Here is a 7,228-nt window from a genome sequence, read left to right as displayed (position 1 = left end):
GGATAAACATACAGGTAGATACAACGTTGTAGAGACCATGATGTTTTCATATGCGGCGATGGAAATTAAAACTTTTTATGATACATCGTAAATACTACCATTCGGCTCGACCGACTCCCGACACCGATACAATTGAATTGAATCAATTGAATGAAATGAAATGCCAATAGCTTTTGCGTGCACGTGAGCAAGGACAATCATTGCTCTAGATGATACTTTCAAATGTGTATTTTTCAAACTTGGTGTACAAGATCTGTTTACGATGGTTAATTACACATGACGGGTCGGTACAAAGTCCTTCAGATTGAACATTTCGTCTGATGTACAGGTGAGTGACCGTTATTGAAATATTTTACACTGTATGTATTCCTTAGACTGGTACCAGTCCCTTGGGGGATGTGTAAGTCGCATATTCCTCTATTGTTTTGAGTTTGTTATTCATTTGTAGTTTCTTAAAGGAAAGCGTCCTCAACTGTTTATATTTTCCCATTTTCTCCGATCCCCAGGGGCGCTGGGCACTACTCCGAGTCGTTCACCCGACTGTTTCACAATCACTAACTCAGCTGGTCATTTCACACAACAGAACACAGTTTTGTTTGTGTGTGAGTGTGTGTGTGTGTGTGTGTTTAAATGATTTTCAAAGTCCGTAGAGTTAAGCAAGTATATGTAATCCTTTGACAACGTACTGTTTAATTGCATAAGAAAAGAATTTTGTACAGTGAAATATGTTTTAAAATGTATGCCACTACGTTTGTGGAAAGCGACTGACGTTTGCCTTACATATATAACAAAGATTTTTTTCATCCGTGCTGACAACTGCTACTTGCTCCCTGCGAGTTTCTTTTTATGCAGACGAATACACGCATAAACACAACCATACTTTCTACACTTTCTAGAGAAGTGCTTTCACTTTTGGGATTTTGTTGCACGCTCCATATCACTTTGCTATGGAACTGTTAATTTAAGATTCAGTCCACAAGCTATCTCGGGGTACCTAGGCCCGGCAACATAGCACTTGCGAACTCCATGTGAGTAGTCATCCCTGGCAGTTCTAGTCATAACTTCAGGAGTGTCTTTCCCCTCCCCCCACCCCCACCCTCCCCCATTCACGCTCCTCTTGTGATTCAGATACGACTGAGTGATAAAACATACCCATCGAGTCTGTTGAACACTCACTCTGGGTTTGAGTAGCTCACAGAGAAATTCCCGAGCTCAATCCACTCCGCTACAGGAAACCCATAAACAGAATGTTAAATACTGCATTATTACTCAACAGCGTGCGAAATTAGCGTCCGTCCGTCCGTCAGTCCGAGATCAACATATTTTCGTAAGGACACAGAGCTTTGCAGAACTATCGCAACGTGTCGGTCCTTATGACCGATTGAAATTAGTTTTTTACTGTACAACATTTATTCAAAGATATATCAAGGTTTACCATCGCCAATCAATCCCCCACTTTTATTTTAGCAACTTGTGGTACCTATTTTAAGCGTACACGATCAACTCGTCAATATTGTTGATTTCGTTAGTATAGTGGCGTAACTAGTAGAAACACCGTGTTATTTCACATGAGTACCCGCTTTTTTCGTTTGCGACTCGCATCGGAAATCACAGTCATGAATATGTTACCTAGTCAATCCAATAAATCTCTACAAAATAAAGGTTTTGCACAAGAAGTCTCTTTTTTCTTTTTTCTTTTTTTTTAATTTTGTGCTGGGAATTGCTCCCACCGTTTTTCTGTTATGCACACACACACACACACACAAACACACACACACACACACACACACACACACACACACACATAATGCTACAGAGATCCATTCAGGTTTGGGACTATGTGACAGGGTTATGTTACACTCTCTATATCACGTTCCTGTGGGACTGTCAAGGCTTTCCCAGTCAGTCCACAGGCTATCCTGGAGTCACCCAGGCCCGGCAAACATAGCACCTGCGGGCTCCGTGTGAAGAAGTCTTAGTGCACTGACCAAGGAAAAGTATACATCGAAAACAGAAACTTGATCTGGGACAGAATATGAAGATAGAAGACATATCTGTATAACCTTGTATATCCATAAATGGTCTATTCAGCTAACTTTGTTCAAAGGCTCTCTATTAAAGGATGGAATGTCAGAATAGATTGTCTAATAGTTAAACGACAGACCGTCTTTCTGTATGTGTGTGTGTGTGTGAGAGAGAGAGAGAGCGAGAGAGAGAGAGAGAGAGAGAGAGAGAGAGAGAGAGAGAGAGAGAGAGAGAGAGAGAGAGAGAGAGAGAGAGAGAGGTGGGGGGGAGAGAGGGAGAGACAGAGACCTCACAGAGAGATTTACACATAGAAAAGAATGAAAATTTAGCAAGTTCACCAGCGCATTCTTTTTGAATTACGTTTGAATTTTAACTCCAGATGTAGGAAATTTGAGAGATTTGTCATGCAGAGAATAACTTTTTTATGATTTCGGTGTTAATCTAGTTTTGTAAATGTATAGATTAATATAACATTTCATTACTTCTGGCCATATTGGGCATGATCGTCGTACACTAGTATATGATGACCACAATCAATTTAATGAGCCCATCTGGTCCTTTGGGGACTTTACCGACTTATTTGCCGACGACATTGCAAATGTCCTTCAGAACACATATTCTACATGGCGATATCGTTTTCTTGGACACGACGCTGAAGAATTTGAGAAAATGGATAGCATTGGCAGGATAATTTGCTTTATCCGAATCGGATTCGGAATCAAGTCGACACTAAAAAATCGAAGTAGAATCGAATTCCTTAACCTCCCCATTGAAACACTATTGCTCAATCCGAATTAGATTCAGAATCAAGTTGATACTTTTAGAATTAGAATCGAATTCTCAACATCTCAATTGAACGCTATCGGTCAATCATAATTGGATTCAGAATCAAGTTGATACTTTTGAGAATTCGTCATCCATACTAGAAATGTCATTACTAAATAACAATCGTATTCAGAATAGAGTGGATAATCTCACAAGTATATAAGATGCTTACGATGCGCCCGCAAACATCGTAGAGTATGGAGCAGTACTGGGCAAAAATTAACGACATCACGATAACATGATCTTCTAGTCCACTGTTGTTATAATACTACAAAATTATAAATGTATACCTCAATTAGGCTTTTAAAAGTACAATACAAAATTACAAAAATACTCGATGTGGAATTATATCATACAAAACACAAACATGTGTCAATTTCCGCAAAAAATAAAATATACTACCGACTGATTGTTTATGACAGATTTTACACAGACAGACAGACAGACAGACAGACAGACAGACAGACAGACAGACAGACAGACAGATAATAATCTCATCATGAATAATATTGGTATTGACACCCCAATGAGGTTTCTATTTATTAAGCTTCCAGATGAGTCGGCATAATGCGAAATCTTGTGATAAATATTTCTACCATTCGACCATCACCACAACGGACACTAAACAATATAATGTGCATATGTGGAATGCTGTAAATGACAGACAGACAGACAGACAGACAGACACACAGACACACAGACACACAGACAAACAGACAGACAACCAGCTAAAAAGACTGACAGCCAGACACAAACAAACAAACAAACAAACAAACAAACAAACAAACAAACAAACAAACAAACATCAAAATAGACAAACATTGTAGAGAGAAGCAACATGCATCATCGTCGTCGTCGACGTCATCATTATCGTCATCATGAATCTTTGTCCGGCCATAACACCAAACATATTGTCTAAAATAATTGTTGACAGAGGTTTTTCAGTGGTTTGGTGCAACAAGTACTAAACATTGAATTTCTTGATTATTTCGAAAGAATACTGAGAAACAAAATAAATAAAGCACTTTCAATCCTAATCTGATACAGGTTTTGAATAATACTTTAATAGCTAACTCTTCCTTGATGTAGAGATAATAATTTATTCACTACAAATATTGTACCTGGTAAACTCATATCAGAACTCGACTTGTTCCCAATAATATTGGTTTCAACATTATAAATTGATAACATGCCGCTATCATTTCATTTGTATTTGATGAGGCAGTAATACGTCGTCAATAGTGACAACCATATTTACTCTTTCGGCAGAATGTAATAAACACAACAATAAATGAAGAGAAAGTCATGAAAATAAGGTCTTGTTAAATACTGGTATTTTAAATATTTTAAAGTATTAGGCCATTAGGGAATAAATGTCATTTTGAGTTACTCATAGATTGATCATTATAGTCTAAAACGTTTTGGAAATTTCCATGACTTGAAACAGATGAAAATAAAATATTGGATACTAGTATAGCGATGAATACACATATGGTATGGTTTTAAAGATGCACTATATACAACTAGGAACGTTTTTTGTCATTTTTAAAAGATAAAATGACTTACTCGTAATATTGTATTGCCTGAATATTATTGAATCACTGGCGCACAGGGATAAGCTAGCGTGAAACTGATTGATTGATTGATTGATTGATTGATTGATTGATTGATTGATTGATTGATTGATTGATTGATCGATTGATCGATTGATCGATCGATTTATTGATTAACTGATTGAAAGATTGAATGATTATTTTGTGGTGAAATAAGACTTATTTTTTGTGTGATATTGATCAATTGACTGATTTTTGTGGTGTTGTCTGATCAAAAATAATAATATTTATTTATTCAAGTAAACCAATGGGCGTAAAGCCCATTTCCAGGCACCTTTAGAAACAACACCTCAGTTATATCTAGTGCAGGTTTAATCAATCAAGTTATATCAGGATGCCAAAGAACGTCTAACAATACGTCATTAGTAAATACTTCTATGTTTAAAAGGTTGGTGAATTGGTATTGAGGAATGACTGCAAAAACGTCATATAGTTAAAACGATGTAGGGTTATTTTGGATATTTTTGTCTTGAAATATGTATGTTTGTAAGGTGACATTATGGAAAGTAGGCTTGCCATTGATGTATAGCATATATATGACGATGCGGGAAATAGGGAATACTTTTTGTTGTACCATGCACGAGCCATTTAGAACAAAAACATATGCAATATATATACTCTGGTCGTTCTACTTCAAGATAACGCGCGTCTATGTTACGACAATGTGCGGCTACGTCACTGGTTCTGCTGTGTCCGAAATATTAGTCAAAACTTTCAAAATTACCATTACTTTCTGCAATTTTTCTTTGATATTACCGACGCTGTTATAATTATGTTATTCTCCAATAGTTATAATCTGTCGACTCGTAGTAGTCACAAAGACCCCCTTAGGTCACGTTTATTTTCGTTGGCTGAATGAAGAAAATGTTAGGGCGTAACATCTAAATGTTACCATACGGACGGCCACATACCAAACATGGGTGGTCTGATACCTGGCATTACTTTTTTATCGAAGGAACAACAGCATCATTCACATCATAATGTGTCAGGTACACCCAGACGCTCAAATTCCACAGACTAACTTATCTAGCGACTGTGACCGAATAGAGAGTATTCATTATTGTTGTATAATCATACATCAACACGTTAGTTTAACAGTGATTAAATATAGTAATTCCGATGGTTTTGCTATGTATACAAACCAAAGGAATGATGTGCCATAATGCCCAATAAAGTAATTAGCCGAGTCTCGCCTCGATTCAATCGAGTGATAGAAGTTTCAGTCCCAAGCCGTTCACAAATTACTGCATTTCTTGCCGTTTTAAAATAGACCACAAGAAATTGTTATGTCTAAAAACTGATACTATCATGTTTGCGACAGCTGAAAATCATGCAGTTAGGTTTGCCATCAGTTCCGCTGGCCCTATGGGTGTGAAAACGCATGCAAAATGTGTATAATTTGAATCGGTCACCACAACTACTGAATCTGAGAATAAAGGTGAACAAAGGTACAAAGACGACAACTACTGCCAGATGGTGTTTGATTGGCCATCCATCCAAGAGTGACAAAACCACAATTTGAATAAAATTGTTAAACATGTCTTAATAACAAAGTACATCATACCTTTCTGAGCTTATCACAACTAATGATGTCGTTCATCAACACAACACAAATTCAATATTCTGGAAGCACACTCCCTATCCTTCAGATTCAGGGCATCCACCGCACATGTCGCATACATTCAATTCACATTAATTCAATTAGTCCATCAGTTTAATGATTTATAATAACCCCAATCTCTCACTCTCCTTACTCTTCCGTATGTTCTTGTCATGTGTTTAATTTGGTGTCTTGTTCTTTATTTTCAATTTGATCCTAACTTTTTCGTCTATATGTAATGAATTTACTGCACTGCCAATGCATGCAAAAAATATTTCACAGATGCCTTGCCGTCAACAAATAAAACAATGAATATATGAATAAGTAAATAAGAAACAAACAAATAAATGAACAAACAGAAAAGGCAAACAAAGAAAGGAAAACAATTGCTGACCAAATGGTGGTCATATGTATAGTTGAAAATCAACACTTACTGTATAACTCAAGACCTTGAATACATCGAGACTCCGTTAAAGTGGCCAATGGTATATTATCAGAGGCAATCTTTATTAGTAGACCTTGACCTTTGACTTTGATCTCCAGGGCCAATTGTCAGAATGCAGCTATTTCTTCCATGTCACAGACATTTCTTGTAATTATGTGCTGCCAATTCTTTATGAATCATGGTTACAAGTAACACAGAAGAAGAGCAATTTATATAAAAGCTAGCTATACATTTGGGTGCTCACATAAATTTGTACTGCATGGTGGACTATTGTAAAAAATATCATGATTTTATTGCATAACTCTGAAACCTGAGTATACATAGAGACTTGATTCAAGTGTCTACCCTTGTATCATCACGCGGAAGTGTTCTTTTGAGGCATTAAACTTGACCTTGACATTAAGGGCAGATGATCAAAACCAGGATAGTTTGTGCACATTGCAGACATTGTAGTATATAGGTGTGACTCTTTAAAACATCTTGGACACATAACATAGAGAACAAGGCAAATACATACATTTATTTCATCCATTAGTCACACAGAAGTCTAGTTTTTGACGACATGTGTCTTCTAAGAAAACTTGTCATGTTGTAGAAAGATGTTCCCTTCTGATTTTTAAAAGTTGTAAATCAAAATAATTGCCAAAGGTTCTGCGTGGTTGCATTCTTTCCCCTTTGCACATTGCTCTTCTCACTGTCGTTTGGTGTTCATTTTATACT

The sequence above is a fragment of the Glandiceps talaboti genome, chromosome 11, assembly GCF_964340395.1.
Source record: "Glandiceps talaboti chromosome 11, keGlaTala1.1, whole genome shotgun sequence".
Classification (NCBI taxonomy): domain Eukaryota; kingdom Metazoa; phylum Hemichordata; class Enteropneusta; family Spengelidae; genus Glandiceps; species Glandiceps talaboti.
The sequence above is the reverse complement of the archived record's forward strand: the minus strand, read 5'-3'. Positions refer to the sequence as shown.